This window comes from Mercenaria mercenaria, chromosome 10 (assembly GCF_021730395.1).
Source record: "Mercenaria mercenaria strain notata chromosome 10, MADL_Memer_1, whole genome shotgun sequence".
NCBI lineage: Eukaryota > Metazoa > Mollusca > Bivalvia > Venerida > Veneridae > Mercenaria > Mercenaria mercenaria.
The window spans coordinates 4,726,717-4,748,654 of record NC_069370.1 but is presented as its reverse complement, the minus strand read 5'-3'; the positions used below and the strand labels follow the sequence as shown (position 1 = coordinate 4,748,654).

Below are 21,938 nucleotides of genomic sequence, written 5' to 3'. Positions count from 1 at the left end.
TTTTTCTGATTAGAAGAAAAAATTCAATATATATTTCCATCATGGTTAGTCTGGAGCCGATTAAAAGTCGTAATTTTAAATTACACAGTTTTTTGTCTGATGGTAAGGAACAGTGTACGAAAATAAGAGGATAAGGCGCAGTTCACTTCTTCAAGCAACTTTTTTCTTCGCTCTTTTCAGAGACAATCAAGTAAAAGTCTGTTACAATAATATTTTGGTGATCATTTATAACTATCTCTTGCTAAATGTAGTAAGATTTAAAAGGTATCCGCCTGTCTATCAGACACGTGATGTACTGAAAGCCAAATGTTTAGCAAGTATTTAATATAGTATCCCTCGCCAACATTTAAGTATCTATAAATTTCTATTTGGTATAGCGCCAAAGTCGTTAATAACAAGCAATTGCCTTACAAAAATGTTGAAATATTTTTTTTTGTCTTAAGAAACCATTAAAAGTTAAACCTACTTAAATACAAAGTGTTCTACTAAAGATAGTGAAAAATCAGCAACACCACTTAACTTGTTTAGGTGTTATGCATTGTTGAAGTATACCGCTCTTCTTTGTAATTTTGCGTTAAGATACATACGTTATGCGACATTTAGGCGCACTAATTCACGACTTTATGGATACACAAACACAAGAAATTATTCGTGGCTGAAGCTATAACCATGTATATGACCTTTCATAATTATGGTTAACTCTTACATTATAAGTTAACGTTGACTTAGAGTTATTAAGAATATTACCTCGCAAGTTCGCTAGTAGATTATTGAACAGACATTTAACTGTTACAAAACATATTTAAACATTGACAAAAGGCAAATCGCAAACATAATTAGCTCATAAAATCATAGATATACTCTTACGATGCCATTAACATATACATTTGGAAGAGCAATTTGAATATTTTATGTGTCCTGCTTGTATCTTAAGCTGCACTACAAAAGTAACGTAAGTATCATTGCACTGAATTACCTGGGTATGAGAAAAGATACATTCAAGTAATGGCTTAATATGTGGCAAATATGATTGTTATTTACTTACATTATGTATCTTTTACCACGAATTTAAGTGCATTTAATTATCAAGCTTTTCTTGGAAACATTTATGTCAATCAACAATAACACGTATCAAACTTGTCAAAACATAAAACATGCAACTTTAATTAATTTAATTAATTTTATTTTACAATAATACTTTTTAACAACAAATATTGTGGTTATACCTTTGTAGTAAAACCGTTGACATATAATTAGCATAATCTTATGCACAATATGACTTTACAATCTTGGTTACCATCTGATCAGAAATATGCTGATGGTAACGTATGTATCCCAAGTTAAGAATAACGAATAAATTCATTTTCGGGCACCAAAGTTCGTGTTCAAGATTGCCATCAAATTGAAGCCAACCATTGTAAATCAAAAGCACAAATATTTATTTATTCAAATCAGTTATTATTGTCAAATTAATTATTCGTATAGACAGCTTTGATAATCTCGTTCTCTTGTATATTTATAAGGTGACAGCCCTTATAACAAGCGCTTTTGTCATTGGATCCATGAATCACACAACATTAAGCTGTATAAAATGAAATGCACGAAGAAAAAGTACTTATTCAAATATTGAAAATTAAATGTAATCACAAGTCACCGTGTCAGAACTTTTCCAAAAAATGAAGAAAAGATAATTTTATTTGAGTACAACCACATTCATGAACCAAGCACCAACACAAACCGACAATTCTACATATAAAATTTCATTCAGAGAGTTAACAGTTTTATTAAGTCTGTCTTTTACTGTAAAGACTTTTTCAAATATATCATCAGTCTTGTAAAAAATATCTCAAGATATATCACGGTTGGAACAAAATTTTATGCCCTTTTACTTGCAGATTTTTACCTTAACAGTAATTCAAGGTAGCTCTTTTACCTTTTAGTTACCAGTTCTACGGCAGCGATTCGTTTTAAGGTATCAATTTTAATTGAAACGAAAACAAAGTAATATAAGGGGCATACGTTCTTAGTAAAAACTACAAACACTATCTTTTTCGGTTAAGCCTGCGCTCCAACAACCAAAGCCTATTCAACAAACTAAGAAACAGACCCTCGAAACTCCGAAAGAAACATGGTACATTTTCACAGGGAATGTATAATGTCATATTATGACATATACATTTCTTGTGAAAAAGTACTGTTTTTTTTTTTCGAAGTCTCAAAGTCTGTTTCTCATTTTGTTTTTCTTATTCTCTCTCCTCCCTTTTCTGTTTGCCCAAGGATTTAATTAGCATGGGGTTAATAGTTTCACTGTCTGATTCTCTCTTTTTAAAGGATTGCACTGCCTTTAGCCTTCTCACGTTCACGATACACCTTTCAGACTTCAGCCCTCGATTTTATAATAATGTTAACCTGATGTGCAACCCGCCACAAGTCAACAGTGAGTTATTATTACTGATATACGCACACATACACCAATAACATATGTATTGATACATACGTTACCGATCCTGTGCTATGGGTACCACGGGTATGCTGTTTCCATTCATTTTGTATTTAAAAAATGTCAAACATGTATCTTTATGACATACGACCAATTCTGTAAATAAAACCTTTTTAACAAGAAATTAATATTAAAGCATATATTTTCAGATTTTAAAAATAGAATTTGCATGACATGTTTTAAACAAAAATAGTGATAAAAACAAAACTTTTCAGCAAATTATTTAATGCCTGAGCGTTTTATCTTGGAACCTTGACTTCAAAAAATAAAAAAAGCCTCATGTTGTATAAAATGGACTGTCAGTAAGATATCAAGTATGAAAGGATACATACGTTACCCATACGTAACGTATGTAATCGATAGTTTGTACTGTGTTTATGGCGTACTCAATATTTATAACAACATAAATATAACTGAAACAAAAATGTAATTGTCATATAATCACAAATAGGTTTTACTTTAAGATATATCAAATTAGCTTCCTATTTAAACCGAACATTACCAGCGGAGCCCATTGAACATTTTCATAAAAAGAAAACACGTCTTCAAGGACAAATATGCAACTTAAATGTGTGAAATCTGCACTTATGACGTAGACGATACAAACTGATGACACTGTCAATTAAAACTGAGTGACACTTATTTGTTTATGTTATTTTAGTAATGTTTGTATCGATCACATATCATTTTGCCATTTCTTATGCCATTTAAATTAAGAAGGACCTCTGCTTCATAATAGATTTATTGAAAATGCATGCACTGTTTTGGCGTGAAAAAACTACTCTTAGTTCAACATGAATGCTGTGATTTTCAATGTCTTAGAATAAAGGTAACGTTTGTATCATCGAAAGTGGAATCTTTACATAAGGAAAGTTTAATGTGAAAAATATAATCACTATTAAGTATATCTTGTATCAAATGTTATAACATGTTATTGAAACAAAACTAGAAATAACCTTTAAAGACACCAAAACGCTATTCTTTGTATGTCAAGCTCAAATATTCATAGTATGATAGATCCATAACCTAAGTATTCCTTCATCGGCGTCATATCTGTTTTATTGTTTAGGAATCGTAAAAACACAAACATACACATTATGATGCAGTTATTAATAATTAGGGAATATGTATTCTTTGCATTTACTAAAAAAATCCGTCATTAACTATAAAAGCGGTCAAGCGTTGTGAATTTTTGTATAAAAATTGCGCATGGCGTCAGTAACGTATGTATTATTTTAAATTGTCTTTAGTACATTTTTTTTGGATTATGGATCTGATAAATCCGATTGACATTAGGTAACAAGTATAAACACATAATTCATTGGCATTATAGTATGTTTAATTTGCTTCTGGGGCCTATTTTTAAACGAGCACGATAAGGAACACTCGATTGTTCGTCATTAACGACTTTTAACGATAGGAGGGTTTACACTATGGTTCACCTACAGTATAAGTGTAGTTTAACAGCCAGGATCATGATTCAGACCTCTTTAATTATTACATGGTAGAGAAATGGCTACTGGTTATTTCAGAAACGATGTGAGAAAACTGTAAAATCCCTTTGAAAAAATTGCACTGCACCTTATCCTCTAATTTTCGCACACTATTCCTTACCATCGGACAAAAATTGTGTTTTTGTGAAAATACGAACAATGATCTGCGCAAAACTAACAGTATTAGATAAGTATGTGGAAATATTCCTTCAAATCAGAAAAATAGCTTACAACCTGCAGTATATTAGGTAAAAAAGACCATTTTTGCAAGTCGCACTATTCCTTATCCCGTGTTTACCGGAGGATTTTCCATCGATTCAAATCTCATGACCAGCATTCCAGACAAACTAAAGTGCTGTTTCCAAAGGGAAAGGTACCGGTAGATAGAGAAAACAGTGGAGCAGGTTGATAGACATGTGTTATTGTCTAGATATCCTTGAAAAAGCAAAAAAGTAAGAAAAACTCACGTTTTCAGTTTTGGCCGCCATTTTTTTTCCATGGTAAGGAGTAGATCGAATACCCCCCTTGTTTTATACAGTTCAAAAAGAAATTTGACCACGTTGTCAGATTTTTAATTTGACTTTCATCTAGTAACATCTTGTCAGCAATTAAAAAACTACAGTTACTGGTTTTGAGTTTTTAATGTGTTACCAGTATTTTGCATAGAGATGTTGCTAACTAACAAAATATATCCTTTCCGCGCCTGTAACTTAATAAATCGTATTAGTCTGATGGCTCTTTCAGGCTTCCGTAGAATCAACATTTATTACACGAAATTCATGTTGAAACTCTTTCTGAAATATGTAGGTGTGCAGCTCTCAAATACGGAAATATCTAACATCCGATGAACGATTTGACGAAGTTTCAAAATCTCCACATACCCTTGCTCCGTTACTACGGACTACTGTAGATAAATGTTTATTCCGAGTTCAAGCATTTTTTCATAGATGAGGTTGGGGTGGGGTGTGGTGGGTGGAGGGCAGAAGGGTCTTTTGTGAATAAAAAAGCATGACATTATATTATAAATTGAACCGTATTGTATTTTCAGAATTCAGCATTCTAACCACGAAAAACTATATATAATGTTTTTTGAGTTGCAAATTAAATCTGTGAAAAGATCATTCGGAAGCAATCAAGAAACATTATAGCAGACTGGATTTGATGCCTTCTGTTAATGAAATGTAACGAAATGTGCAACACCTTTGAAGTCCTAGCACCGGCTTAAGTGGAATATATTAAAGAAACTGAAGTCTCTAAAAAACGATATTTTGTGATACATGTTATTTACACAAAAAAAACTTACAGTTTAATCTGTTATTTTATTCCTATGAAATCTGTTCTATTCTAGTATACTCTTTATACTCCTTACTTAATTAAAGTCAAAAATATTTACCCTGGATAAGGTTGGTTAAATTCTCTATATAAATTGAAATAACATTAAATTTTCTAATTTGTCAAGTGGTTTATATTGTAAATATTTCATTAATTCATGGGATTGATAATCAGTGTAAACCAAACTGGATCAGTAACATATGGTATAAATCTAAATTTCTGGCCATTGTAACTCTGATCCTCCAGGCAAATATAATTTGAACACGTCATAAATTGACTTGCATAACATATAAATGTTAATATATCTAGGTTCTGGAAATCTCTTATAGAAAAGATAACGTGTATTGTTATCGATAACAGTAACAACTGAAATGAAACATATCTTAGAAAGTGCAAAAAGGTCATCATAGAGAAGCCACAAGAAGACGCAATGAATGTCATTAAGTTTTTTTGTAATACTTGGCCATTACTATAAATAAATTGCATTCAGTGTATTTTCTTTTAACCAGATGTGGCAAATGTTTAAATTTTTTTTGGATTTTTATATCTGAAATTAGGCAGATAGAGGTTTGTTTTTACACAAATCGCAATAAAGACTATAAATACAACATGCCTGCTATCTTCCAGCATCAACTTGGACATGAAACGATTACAATTTTATTATCCAGAATCACAACACCTTTATACAAATTGGTTTAAAACAGCACGTTTACTGCATTTTAGCTTCTTTTTGCAAAAAAGCCAGACACACTTTAACTGCCTTGTTGTTTAAACCCTTCCCTAAGTATCTCTCAGGCGTGTTAAAATCTCCAGGAACTTATGTTGCTTTTACATATTTCATATCGTTCCGCGGCCGTAACATAATTAAACGTATTAGCGTCTGATGGCCCTTTCATGCTTCTGTAGAATCAACATTTATGAAACGATATTCATTTTGAGAATATTTCTGAAATGACTAGGTCTGCAGCTTTCAAATACGGAAATATCTGACATCCGAGGTATATACTGACACTTTTAGACATCATCAAAAAGGACCTTTTGAACGATTTGACGAAGTTCCAAAAATCTCCATATACCATTGCTTCGTTACGCACCCCTTTGGGATTTGTGTTTATTCCGAGGTCAATTTTTTTTTTTTCTTTTTTTTTGATAGATGAAAAGCTGATATGTTATGCTAAAGTCCAGGTATTTTCAAATCGTTAGAAATTGCTGAAAATTGACTTCTCGTTCGTCAAAAAAAGTCCACGAGCATACATTTAGACGGGGTGACGCCTGCGCGTGAACCCTGGCTATTGACCAATGCAAATGCGACTTTCGTTTTCAAGTTTAGCCTGTGTACTTTTATTTTCTTAACTTCCGGGAAAAGCTGAAGGTCATCTGACGTCATTTTTTGTGTTGTCAAAAACATACGTATGTCTGGCGAGATTGTATAAATAGAGGATATTACATAAATGTCCTTTCATATTGAATTTATTAAACGATTTGAATAAAATAATACGATGCCATGATCAACAGTTATAGGTACATTTAAGCGTGTACACGTACACCCTGGCTGGGTGGTTGAATACGTAATTAAAAACATGTCAGTTCGATTTGATGTAATAATTATTCTAGGTGTTTTGCCATATGAAATGTTTGTTCAAGTCAATGCAAAATTTCTAAATCGCTGCACCAAATATTAAAATACTTTTATATAGAAATGTTATAGTAATTCTAAACACTGAATGGTTTTCATACAAAGTTACCAACCTGTGTGACAGGCTTTCCTCGTACGATAAGCAAAAACTATCACCTTATATACAAAAATATTATTTACTTCCGATTACGTTTGTGACTGATTTTGCGACTTCTACGGTGTTAATAGTTTTTAAAACAAATGAAAACCAGTAATACGTCTACAGTAGCCTCTATTGTATGTTTATTATTAGTGGAAATGTACAACTTAAAGCAATGAAAGGTGATGATCAGTGTGTACTTAACTGTGAGCTCATTTAGATGATGTTCAGATCGCTAATTTCGGCCTCGATATTACGATAGGAAATTAGGAATTGTATGAAAATCTACGATAAAGTCCAAAAATGTCGCTTGTGGAAAAAAGAAACATGATTAAAAGGTTCGTTCCCACTTTGCATTGGACCAGCAGCTGTGCTTAATTGTAATATGAAGACACTCTCAAGAATAAATTATCTGCGTCGGACCAGCTGCATCACATGTTTTATCGTCATCTGAAGATCTGTCTTTCAGGAGGAAGTCTCTTCGCTGGTAAAATCAATCAAATCCTCATATCATAAATTTACATTTGAACGAACTTTCTAAAAGTTTAAAACACGTTAAAGTAACTATTTTCAGGAAATTAAATCGACAACGGGCGGCACAGTAACTTTTCTTACAAAACTAAGCTTCTATACGATATAAATCTCAATTTCTAGCCTGTACCTCTTCTACCAGAGAAATTGTAATGTGAACAAGTCATAAATCAGCTATCGTAACATACAAATGTTGATATATGTAGATACAGGCCGATAACGGCAACGTGTATTATAACAGATAACAATAGGAACTAAAACGAATAAAATATCTTAGATAGCGCAAATGGACAATTATGGCGAGACAATAAATGCAATCATAGTATATTCATAACTCCAAGTAGTTACGATAAATACAGCGATTTCAATATTATATCTTACATTCTGTTTCATTTATCAATTTCTGTAAACCACAAAGTGTAAATAAAAGTAATTCTCATCGTGTTAATCCTTCACGTATGTAATAGTTACAGGAAGCAAACCCAAAGAACTATGTATGCATGTACATGTACTCAATGCCTTTGCAGACGACAAAGCACCATTAAAGTGGCATTATGCGCATCCTACTGCACATAGTGTGTTTTTGGTGAATGTTTTATAAAAGCAATTTTCGGTTGCTGTGCATTTAGACGTGTTAAATTAACGATAATGCCGCATAAGTATTTGAAGTTTATGCGTTAGAAATAAAGAAATCTGACTAATAAAATAATAGTTCTTTTCTTCAATCGGCAGAGATTTCTGAAGTTGAAGGGAAGCAACTCCTGCGTGCAGTTTGACTTTTCTTAAAAAGACTGCCCCACTCAAAATAAGAAAATTCATATTTGGAAAGTTATTATTTCGTACTGGTAACAAGAAGAGTTTGGTATATTGGGTTAAAAGCTATAATTTCCTCCACCCTTTTTACACACACATCTATTTCAGCTGGATTTTTACTTGAAAAATGCCCATAATTCCACTTTAAGGGGCTGGCGACACAGGTCGGATGAAAAGAATTATGTATGCATGTACATGTACTCAATACCTTTGCAGACGGCAAAGCATCAAGAGAAACACCATTAAGGGGCTGTCAGTATAATGCATAGTTAAAATCAAAAGTACTACATTCCGCTTGTGATCAAAGTAACTGTGAACAAAAGGTTTGGACAGAATAACTACCTATGTATGTCTTAGGCTGTTCAAGAAATATTTTAAATAATGAAAACGGTAATCTTTGTTTTAGTACGATTCTGTTTGTCCAAATTTTTGTTGATTTCTTTAAGAAAAAAAAAGCAACATTTTCTGCCACTGGTGTCAAAGACCCGATTTTAACAATCATGTTACAACTCCCCCTTCATATTTCACCATATTCAAATAAAATTTGTATACATTATCCACATATAGGATGCGCATAGTGCTGGGACTTTCACGTCCGATGATTTATTTAGTCATGATACTTTTTGAACTTTACAATATCACATCCGCATTTATACATTTTGTACTTATTTCTCTTGTAGTCTCTGTCCAGTTCAAATGAAAGTGTGTACAAATCATCAGCATGTTAATGAATATTGTTTGCGCCTTTAGGTCCATTACATGTTTTAGTAAGCCCCTTGTTGGACTGGATAATATTTCCAAGCATTCTCAGGAGATATGTTCTTGTTCCTTTCTTGATCCGGTTGTTGTGGTGTTGCTCAGAGATTAGTAGATTCTACAGTTTTAGACTTCCCATGATCAAAACAACCCAAACCACCAACCAAATAAAATTAGAAAAACCAGATGTGGCACCTGTTTAACTTTCTTTGGGTATTTATGCATGAAAATAGGCAAAACGAGATTTGTATTTTTACACAACTGCAATAAAGACTAAATAAACCATGTCTGTTATCTTCCAGCACCAACTTAGACATAAAACGTTTCAACTTTATTATCCACAATCACAACACCTTAATACAAATTGTTTAAAAACAGCACATTTACTGCATTTTATCTTCATTTTACAGAAAGCCAGACACATTTTAACTAACTTGTAAGTTCCTGAAAAATCTTGCTCTCAGTCCTGTTACAAGTGCAAGAAGCTGTTTTTACGTTTCATTCGTACCCCATATAGATTCTGTATCACAAGTACCACAAGATAATGTGTTTTGCCTTTCACAAGCCGTTTAACTTTTAAAAAAAACCATAGTTCTTAACATATATAACATTAAGTACAATATTGTATTATTTATTTCAAGTTGGAACATTATTTTAATACATTTAATTACATTAGATAAATTATTTTTAGAAGTAAGTTTAAATAGTTAAATTTTCAGACAATAATCTTATTATCATGTTTCGAAATTTCCTGTATGAACAAAGTATGTACCGCGGTTACCTCCCTTTTTTCTCTGTTTGAACATATTGCACTCCTATTGTAAGTGTCGCCTCTGTTCAATATTTATCAATGAAGCTGTTATGTCTCTTCATAATTATGAATGAATTAAACTTGGAGCGTATATTGATCCATTATCTATTTCTCAAAATACTATATAACGTTGAGCAAACGACTCTTTTGATACCTTATTATATATTTACTGGGTAGCTGGACCAGTGTCTTACTTTTATTCAGCACAGTTTGTAAAACAAACCTGCAGTACGTTTTGTAATACAAGAAATATTGTACTCATCATTTATGTGAAATTAACCCAGTAATATTATTTCTGCTTAATTCCTTGAAAAGACGACACATTAAGAAAAGGAAATAGTTTGTTGCATGAACTAATTCCATTACATTCTAGTTTATTTTGATTTATAACTCATTGTTGTTTACTGATTCTTAGAAATTTACCAGGTCCCTTTTGGGTCTTACCGAGTACTGTTCTTGTCCGCCGAGCAGAGCTTGTACGCTTGTCATAAGACATTAATAATGCACGTGTTTAGTCGAAAGAAATTAAGGAATGCTACATTTGTGTTTGGCCGCTGCCACTTCAGATACAAATACAAAAGTATCCAATACAAGCCTCAAAAACTCGTTAAGTGTCGTTTTGAAAACACAATTGTAACGAAAAGTCAGAACTTGTAATTAATTGAAATGTGCTGCTGTACTGTACCTTTCTTATCCGGGAATCTCCACGCGTTAGTTACAAAATGCATCAAAAGTGTTGCAAGTGGCGAGTTCGTTCTTCAGTATTCTCCTATTTAATGATACTCTGCAATGATACAGTTTAATAGAACTTAGCTACCGGATTTTGTACTTGTTGGATTTTTGAAGCAACACTTCTGTAATATTTTTCCGTTACAGCTTCTTTTTGTTGCGGGCCTACTTTGCAAATTTATGCGTGGCTCTGAGGCTGTATTTGTGGTGTTCTGTGCTTCCTAGAAATCTGCCCTTACCTATTATCTTTTGATGTATATGTTATGTATCACACGTTCATTAACGATTTTACAAACAGCTCAAGTTCCTCAAAGTGAAATAGTTTAGAATCTTATTGAGTAATAAGAAAGGCGACCGTTATTTTACATTATTACTGCTACGACTGTAATCGATTGTTATCGTCGTCGCAGCAAGAGATATAATTAAAGGGAATGATTTCCTATAGTCACTTTTGGTCGCATATTTAAAGGGAATTCCTATAGTTTTTTATGCGCATCTTTCCGCGCAGCCGACACTTTCTATGGAAAACTGAACTGAAGTCAACATTTGTTGAAACATGTTACAGACAATCTTAAATATGAGGAATCTTGAATCTCGCATTTTAGTACAAAGACAGTGTTGTTCATATAATGTAAGATAATTGACTTAGTACTGATAAGACAATATCACCTTTCAGATCATTTAGTAAACTTTTTTTAACTTTTAGCAGACATACATGTAATCAATTTGGCCAGGTTCGCGCCATTTCCGTACGAACAGGTGTTGTATTCTAGCGGTCTTAACATAAAATTTAGCCTGGTGACCCATACTTTTTTAGCCATTTTTATGCTCACAATACAATTATCTATACACAAGAAAAACAGGAAAAATTTCTATGAAAGAGTTTTTTCAAAATTTAAAAAAATATTCTTCACTATGGGTATTTTTCATTGAAAAAAGTTCACAAAAGTAAATATGAAACAATATTTTTTTTTCATTTGTACCCATTATTGTAAGGATAGAGTATTACAAATACGACTATGATATCAAATAAGTATATAATAAAATCTGTAAAAAGTAAAAACAGTATTGTGCTGTCTTGATGTATATTTTGGTTGGTATTTACTAAAAAGCAGATGATTATGAAAATGTTGAAAACTCGCTGGCAGTTTCAGCAATAGTGGGTGTGTTCAAAACAATTTTTCACAAAAACAAGCCTGGTGACCTATTGTTTTTATTTGTTCATTGTTTTCAACACAAATTTTATATGTGAATTTAAAAAAATTCTATGAAAGGAAAAAAAAACTGTAGGAATTCTCTTTAATACCAAGGATGTTCTCAATTGGGAATAGTTATTTGTCTCTAATACCATTTGTAGGCCTCCAAGGGTGCTGACTTTGAATCACGTGTCTCACTCCGCCTCGCGTTGAGGGTGTAGAGTGTTATCATGCGAAGAAGCCATCCAGTTGGCTTACAGAATGTCGGTGGTTCTACTTTGAATCACGAATCCCACTCCGCCACGCTTTGAGGGTGTAGAGTGTTATCATGCGAAGAAACCATCCAGTTGGCTTACAGAATGTCGGTGGTTCTACTTTGAATCACGTGTCCCACTCCGCCTCGCTTTGAGGGTGCAGAGTGTTATCATGCGAAGAAGCCATCCAGTTGGCTTACAGAATGTCGGTGGTTCTACTTTGAATCACGTGTCCCACTCCGCCTCGCTTTGAGGGTGTAGAGTGTTATCATGCGAAGAAGCCATCCAGTTGGCTTACAGAATGTCGGTGGTTCTACTTTGAATCACGTGTCCCACTCCGCCTCGCTTTGAGGGTGTAGAGTGTTATCATACGAAGAAGCCATCCAGTTGACTTACAGAATGTCGGTGGTTCTACTTTGAATCACGTGTCCCACTCCGCCCCGCTTGAAGGGTGTAGAGTGTTATCATGCGAAGAAACCATCCAGTTGGCTTACAGAATTTCGGTGGTTCTACTTTGAATCACGTGTCTCACTCCGCCTCGCGTTGAGGGTGTAGAGTGTTATCATGCGAAGAAGCCATCCAGTTGGCTTACAGAATGTCGGTGGTTCTACTTTGAATCACGTGTCTCACTCCGCCTCGCGTTGAGGGTGTAGAGTGTTATCATGCGAAGAAGCCATCCAGTTGACTTACAGAATGTCGGTGGTTCTACTTTGAATCACGTGTCCCACTCCGCCTCGCTTTGAGGGTGCAGAGTGTTATCATGCGAAGAAGCCATCCAGTTGACTTACAGAATGTCGGTGGTTCTACTTTGAATCACGTGTCCCACTCCGCCTCGCTTGGAGGGTGCAGAGTGTTATCATGCGAAGAAACCATCCAGTTGGCTTACAGAATGTCGGTGGTTCTACTTTGAATCACGTGTCTCACTCCGCCTCGCTTTGAGGGTGTAGAGTGTTATCATGCGAAAAAGTCATCCAGTTGGCTTACAGAATGTCGGTGGTTCTACTTTGAATCACGTGTCCCACTCCGCCTCGCTTTGAGGGTGCAGAGTGTTATCATGCGAAGAAGTCATCCAGTTGGCTTACAGAATGTCGGTGGTTCTACTTTGAATCACGTGTCCCACTCCGCCTCGCTTGAAGGGTGTAGGGTGTTATCATGCGAAGAAGCCATCAAGTTGGCTTACAGAATGTCGGTGGTTCTACTGCTCTTTCATGCAGTATTGCGGGCTCGCACGAGCGGGAAATTTGGGTCTTCCTCCACTTTCAAAGCTGGAAAGTCGTATCATGACGAATATCTATGACTGTGCGACGTTAAACTCAACAAAAAATAAACGAATAACTGATAAGTAGATAATTCATATAAATCAAGAAAATATCAATGTAACGCTATACACTTTTATAAATTCCCTCGTCAACATTGAGGCTATCCTCCATTATACAACTTCCCTACTAAATATGTCTTATTCGTTAGAATGTTACGTTAAAAACACTATAGTATTTAAGTGGGTTTTAAAACTAAAAGTTGTATCGTTGTACTAACTTGTACTGGCGACCGTGAAAACATACGATTGAAAGAGTCGATACCTATGCTTGTTTTTGAAATAATTATAGGTAAATTTCACCACCAAATCTCGTATTGTTTGTACATGCCAAAATACATGCGTTATTAATAAATGGTTAGAATCAGTCATAAATTGATACATACAATATGATTTTATCGTTATTTATGTCATGGTGAATCATGCCAATAACTTTGTGCATCAAACTTAACTACTTTACACTTGTCATTTGCATTTATATTGAAATTTTCCTCGAGTCTGCTGTAACAGAAAAATGTCAAACATCAGGATGATGGTCGATTTCACGAATAGAAAAAAAAAATGAAAAATAGTTTTTGTCAATATTTGGTTGTTGTAAGCAAGCGCTTTACCACTAAATATAACACAGAAAAGATACAGTGCTGGACTTAAAAAAATGTATAGTTTACGCCTACCGTCTCACGTCTCAGGGAAAAAAAGGCTGATCAAAAGATAATAGGTAAGGGTAGATTTCTCGGAAGCACAGAGCACCAAAACACAACCCCAGAGCCACGCATTTGCAAAGTAGGTCCACTACAAACAGAAGCTGTAATGGAAAAATATTTCAGACGGGTTGCTTCAAACATCCAACAAGTACATATTAATTTATGCTAAGTATAGATGGAGGGAAAGGAAATGGTAAAATGGGGCCGGGGGGTTTGGGGGGGACCCGAAGGGGAAAGTTGAACAAGGACAAATATACACAAAGGGAATGCAACCCAAGTCTATTGTTACCTTGCTTCCAAAGGATATTCTAAACATTTTATTAACAATCACAGAACAGTCTATCAGTACTGTACGGTAGCTTTACAACTGATAAATCCCGCACGATAACTCAAACGATAACATATTTGATAATATGATTTTTCTTCATTAAAACGTTTCAATACAGAAAATATTGTATAACATTACAGTATGCACTTAACTTCTATCATTGACAACCTTTTTGAGTTCAAGATGCATGAGAACCATATAATCAAACGATAATATAAAAACTTGCTGTTGTTTAAATTATCGTGCGGGAGTAGTACCCAGTACTCAATGTCCATATGCGATAACTCGTCAAGATATCTGTATAAACAGGATTCCGCTTTCGTTGGTGCTGTTGAGGGAAGGTTGTCGTACTTTTCATTAACTTTCTTAAACAGAGTTGGGTTGATTGCGTTCTATACTTCCGGAAAGTCTTCTATGGATTTTACTGGAACATGGACGCTTTTTTTCTCGACTTTAAACGAGTTTTTCACTTTTTTTGGACATATTCTTTACAACATTTACCGTTCCATTTTTTGTAATATAAAAGTTATTACACCGTTATTTGTCGTATTATGTTGTGTAGAATTATTACCTGCGGCCTGGAATGCAACAAGTAGTAAAGCACATGGAGACTGGGTGATTTCACGTGATATTTTACCGATATGCGATTGGCTTATCGCATTTATGGAACGCCGTTATTGCAATAAAGCTGGCACTCTGTATGTTATATATAGAGAAAGTCTTGTGACCTGAATTCCTCATTCATTATTTCATATAATTTATTCAAACTTTCAGCAGTGATCAATATTGATACCTAGTTGTGCATAAGGGATTTTTTAGATTCCTCTTTGTTTAATTTCTTGGATTATGGTCTTGAGTTGTTTTGTTTTGCTCTATATGTCAATTAAGTCCAGGTGAAGGCATGAATCACATTCGTGATAGCTCTAGTAAAGTATTTCAATAGTCAAGGAATGTGGCCAGTTGAGGTAAAAGTTATGTCATACATGAAAGGGACATATAGTTACTTTTGCTCAAAACAATAACTTTCAGAATTAAGAAATATATATTCCATAGGTCTACTTGTACAGCATGTAGAATGGAGTTATTTTTCCTATGTATAGCGTAATGGTATGGTAAAAAAAAACAAGCACTCATAAGTTTCTTTTTAGCCTGGTATAACTTCTGGCCGCAGGAAATCTTTCGACTTGTTTATACTTAGAATTACTTTAACCCTGTATTCTCTGTAACATTTCGTTCACAAAAGATTATTTTATCACCAAAACTTAATTCTGATTTTAGACTGTGGCTTTAGTTTCTTATAAAAAAAAACACGAGTCACTACACTCCTTTTTCTCGTATGCCAATTTATAACAAGAAGATGGTTTAAGTAGCATTTGGAGTTAAGAAAGTAACGTTAAATATGCATTTTTATTGTATTTGGTATTGTAATTGATACCAAAATTATACCTGTTAACCATCAATAATTGATTACTTTTTTGTATTTTAGATTGCATTTGATACCATAATGCCTGTTTACTATCATAAATTGATTACTTTATCGTTTTTTATATTGTAATTGATACCACAAATCTTGTTTACCATCAAGAATTGATTGTTTTTGTGTATTTGAGGTGATAGTGCACGTTTGCAAAGTTTTTGAAAATGATGGTAATTTTTCATTAAAGGGGAATATTCAACGTTTGGCAACATTTCTTATTAGAAAGAATTAGGTGAAACATTAAAACTTACGACGAAAAAAGTATCAAAATCGGACTACAAACAAAAAAGACATAGCTATTTGAATACCATCTATGTACTCAAATGGCACAGCGACATCATCATTCTTTCCTTATATGGGCATTATCATGTGAATAACAACTAAGAGAAACATATTTTGTTGGCCATAATATAATATGAACCTTAGTATGTGTGTAAAACTGTATACCTTAAATTAAAGCTCCATGTTTAATTGTATTTAACATAATTTTATCATAAATACAATATTAGGTAATGCCCATATAAGGAAAGGACGATGACGTCACTGTACCCAAAATGGCTGCCGTTTAATTAATTGATAATATTTTAACTGCCATATCTTTTTTGTTTGTCCGATTTTTATAACTTTTTCGCCAATGTATAGTATTCATTACATTCTTTCTAAATATATACATTGTCAAATATTGTATATTCCCCCTTTAACTCGTTTTTGCGTACATTTTGCGCAATTAAAAATGAGTAAGTACGTGTACATGTAAATGCCACAGATGAAAAACTCCAATTATTGTGCCTTTTAGTTTAAAGTACAACAATAAGATCACTCTTGCCAAAGATACCTTTTGATGTGTGCAGAAAATCGAACCTAGTATACGGATAAACATGTAGGCTGTTGATTTGTATTTCTTATCACACGTTCGTTATTGATTTAGCATTATACCTATTCAGAAAAGCTCTAAATTTGAAGTGAAAAAAGGTTAGAAACGTATCAGGCAATATCATAGGCGGCCGTCAGTTATCACTATTGCAACTGGGACTGTAATCTATTATCATCTTGTAGTCACTTTTGGTAATATATTTTATACCAAGAGTTTATTCATTAGAGTCATGCGGAAGAAAAAGGTAGTGAAAAGTTATTGTATCAATTCAATTGAAATAGAAATTTCGTTACTACAAATGAGTGATGCAAATTACTGCCCAAAACTTTTTTTATATAATTTTGAACTTCGATAGATAAATCTTCATTTTCTTCTAAAAAGGCCAATTAGAACCCCCATATAAGGAACAGCCTAAAGTTCAAAGGATGGAAATGCCGAGTTACCCTTAATAGATTTATACGTTGATCGTTAAAGGTTGACATTGAAGGAAATAATGCTCAGCAACTTCGCATACTGCTTGCCCCTCAGTGACTTGTTGAATTGTCTCGCAGTAGGTTAAATAAAAGGTCATTGTTTAAATTACTTTCACTTTTGTCCATTTCCGACCTTAAGTTTTCATTGTTGGAGTTAGAATTCTGTTTCATTAAATCCTTTTACTTGAGGCACGCTAGAAACAAATAATATTGACAGTTCTATTTTGTGTTTTATAATTGTTTACCAATAGTTTGAAGTTTCTTTTAGCAAAATTAATCGTATAATGAATTTTCTGCAAATGTTTTGGACAGTGGCCATCACTTTGAAATTTGTCTCTACTTGAGCTTGAGGAAATACCATGAATTATACAAAATTTATAAAAAAAAAAAATAACGGTACGGTAAAAGTTGTTTAAGTTTTGCATATAAGTCTCTCACTGGATACAGTATTTTGTTGTAACATTGTGTTGAACATTTGAAATATTCACCATTAGGTGGGTCATACCTTAAGTATTGATTATATGAAGAAATGCAATATTATGTCTGTATCATTATATTATAGTATTGTTTATATGAAGAAAGGCAATATTAGGTCTATATCATTATATTATAGTATTGATTATATGAAGAAATGCAATATTATGTCTATATCATTATATTATATACCAACGTCAAATATTTGCATATAATTAGCGAAGTAATTCAGTTTCGCATGTTAATAGTATAGTAGTAATTTATATATCGTTATTAACACCACCACACTTGTTTATCATTATATAATTGAATAATTAGCTTGTTTATAGTGGTTACTATTGTTTGAAGCAGTGATTTCCGTGCAAGGTAGTTACTAATATCAGTTTATTGATGGTTTAGATTAAAAGATCGCCTACACATAACCTTCAATTTTATGAGGGATCGTAGTATTCAGAAGAAGAAAATACTAGTACGTAACTTTTCGGTAGAGGCAGGGATTTAATACAAAGATGCTTAAGAGCTTACTTTTATAGCATCAAGACATCTTACCTGGATTAAGGTACATTTTTTTAATCTTAAATAGTGAAAGTGAATATATTATCTCATTATTGTTTATTACAAGAGAACCATTCATTTCTCCATCTTTCCTATTTAAACATAACTGATTAATGACTATAAATTAAAGTGGAACTGTTTTGAATTAACACCGCAAATCAATATTAATGTTTAAGCTTATTACGTTTGTATTAAGTTTAAAATGCTTAAATTGTCAAGTGGTGATTGTGTTCATTTGAGAAATTATTTACAGAAAACTAATTTAAGAATTGTCACCCTTAAAATAGATACTGAATTCTTTGATGAAAATGTAGAATTCATCCAGACATAATGTGCAGAAGATGTGTTTTATTCTTATTCCAAGTTACCCCGCAGGATTGTTGGTCATCATATTGTGAAATTCTAAGCTATTCAAAACAAGTAGTATACCTCAAACGAATGTTTCCTTTCACCAAATACGTCAGTTTCTCTTTATTATAACATTGGCAAGGAATAATGGGTGTTGATCAGTGTATTACAAGCTGTAAGCACATTGAGATGGTGAGCAGAGTACCTATGATATTAATCGCTGTTCCCAGATCATAATGTTACATAAAAGACATATTTATTTGAGCCGATTATCGACACAGTTCGTTTCTGGGTCTGTATACAAGGCTTGAAGATAACTTTAACGATTCATAGAAAACACTCTTGAAAGTGCAAAAGGGTGTATTTTATTAATTGACCTGATATTTGAAAATAGCATTTTGGTTTTATTGTATTTTCATAATACTGATATTTTGCAGTAAACTGGGTTATCAATAGAATCACCGTACGTAAATATTTTACTGAAAATTAGCGACATTCACATTAGCCTTCGAATCCTGTAACCTGATCGTCCTCTTGTCAGAAGCTGCTTGTCTTATGTTAAAATATTTTCACGTACTCAAATAGCTCAGTTTACTGGTATGACTATGACGTTATGGCATTCCCGTGCACTAGTTCCATGCGAGATTTCTAAGCAATCAGATAGTGAACGCTAGTGTAGTTTTTGGTTGCGGGTTTATCCCGCTACCAAAGTTAAGTGTATTTCTGACAATCATGTAGCATCTTTATTTGATTCCAAATCACATCCAAAGGAATTTGTTCATGTGCTACACAAAGTAGTCCCATTCATGAACAATGCGGATGAATTATCAATGATCAAGCAGTTCTTATATTCATCCTCTATCCATTCACACTGGCCATTTAGATTATATAAGATCTGTCAATGATTAGGTATTCCAGCCCATGGTTACATCACTGACTTCCATCTGTTCATGTATGGTCAGGCAGAGTTTATCTTAGATATGAGGCACATTAGTATTTGTTTCTTATATATGTATATTTATAGATTGGCATTTAAAATAAAAATAACTCTAGCAAAACCCGCAACCACCAGACATCTCAAGGCTTTGATTACAATATTGTTGGCTGAATTTAGTGACTGGGACAAATTTCATACCCCATTACACTGAAATACAACTGAAACAATGAACCGATAAACCAAAAGGGTGTAAATCCCATATCACTCCCTGCTTTTATGACAGATTTCTCCAAAATTCTGCTGGAGAAGGTAACGGTACAGCCTATTAGCACCTCAGCATGACATCGCATTTTTATCAGGACTTGACCCCTAGTTCCTTCATGCTTTGTTATTTAAAATGTTAGGCCAGATGTTGCCTGTAGATAACTAAGGGAGAATTAATAAACATTTGAAATAATGAGAAACTATTCAACGGTTTTAAGATTTTAAAACGAATCAGGAAGATGAAAACAAGAAAAAAAATTTTTAAGTAATGAAATATTTACTATCTACTACAAACGGCATAATATAATAAGACATATAGATTCTAATAATACTTGATAATACTTGATAAAATTAATGAAGGATAGAAAATTGTCTGTTATGCATATGTTTGTAATAGACAGTAGTACAATTTATAAAAAATACATTTGTACTCTTATTTTCTTATTACAAAATGCCTATGGACATACAAATTATAAAAAAAAAACAGGAATTTGATGTACAGTCAACCTGTGGTAAAAACCACCTGCTAACAAAAAACCACAATTTCAAAACTTGTCTGCAAAGACCATGATTTTTATCTCCCATTTGACCATTTTCAAAGATATCATAATACATGTTAAGTGAGACTATCTGTCCGCCCAAAACCATTTGTTGCTGTTCCCATAGGTGGTCTTTTCAAACATGTTTGACTGTAAATTCACTATGATTTCAAAGAAGAAAAAAAAAACTAAAAAAGAGTCCAGTGCACAAAAAAAAAATTGTATCTTTAAGAGTCCGGTCAATTATCATTTATTTTTATTTACACCCCTTTTCGAGAATAACATTATACAAAATGTGTAACATATCAAGTATGACAGTAACATTAATCGTAGTACATGAAACATTATGTCAGGCTAAGAAACAGTCAAAAGAAAATGATGAACCAGAAACACATAATTACATCTTTGAATAGTATACTGCTTACGTAGCAGTAAAATTTACTTTTGCTATCAGCAACTTAGAGCACTCTGTGAAATTAACTTCCACTTTCAGCAGCTTAGTACTCTATAACTGTAACTTCCGCTGTCAACATCTAAGTACTCTACAAAATTAACTTCCGCTTTCAGCAGCTTAGTACTCTATAACTTTAACTTCCGCTGTCAACATCTAAGTACTCTGCAAAATTAACTTCCGCTGTTAGCAGCTATAGCACTCTATGGAGGAACACAAACATCTCATATTTTTCCATTTTTGAAGTATTACTCAACTAGTACTGATCTGTGAGATCTGCACAATTCGAATATTTCTTGTAGAATAATACAAACATACTGCACACATGTTGGCTGATAAGCATCTTGGATGAAACACTAATGGGAGATTTATTGCTCCCATGCTGTGTGAGGCTGACCACTAAAACTTAGCATGTAATATTGATAAGAGTATTATTGCGCTGTACATAACTGTTAAACCTTCCTCACCAGTGAGGAAAAATCTGTCAAAAAATAAGAGAGTGATATGTTAATCATGTCAGAGAGGAGCTGGACTTTCTGACACACTGTATAAGCTTTACTTACATGTTTATTAGGTCCTTCGAAGCTAAGAACGTTTTGATGTGATTGACAAATTCACTTGCAAAAAAGGTGGACTATCGTAAGATGCATGTGTCAGAGATATGCTAGTATATACAAATATAACAAACATTCATTCATCAGCACTGGACATTTATTTATTATTATGATAAAGTGACTTATTGTGATAATAAATAATAGTGCATTAAATGAGAATGACTTTAATGTTATACCTGTAATAAGTGTTCATCAAAACATTTATCTCTCTTTGACAATGGTGACGGTTTCAGTGGAATGATGGTGTAATTAAAGCCTATGTTTAGATTTGGCGGAAGCCAATAAGACCAAATATGAACATTTGTCTGAGAATCTACCCATACAGTACTTCTTACGTAACTATTTACCAAGACTGTTCAAATTAGTCCAGTTCGTCAAAAACATGTACAATTAAA

At 33.4% G+C, this 21,938-nt stretch overlaps 1 protein-coding gene across 5 annotated transcripts in view; it reads left to right on the top strand.

Annotated features, from left to right (window-relative positions):
- LOC123559876 (muscarinic acetylcholine receptor M2-like) overlaps positions 1 to 21,938 on the top strand; it is a 200,204-nt gene that overhangs the window by 119,703 nt on the left and 58,563 nt on the right. For 2 of the 5 annotated variants that reach the window (XM_053552182.1, XM_053552183.1), the window contains exon 1: positions 18,251 to 18,394. The exons of the other annotated variants lie outside the window; for them this stretch is intronic. The gene's annotated coding sequence lies outside the window, so the exon portion shown is untranslated. Of the gene's footprint in view, positions 1 to 18,250; positions 18,395 to 21,938 lie in introns of those variants that run through there. 5 annotated transcript variants of the gene reach the window in all.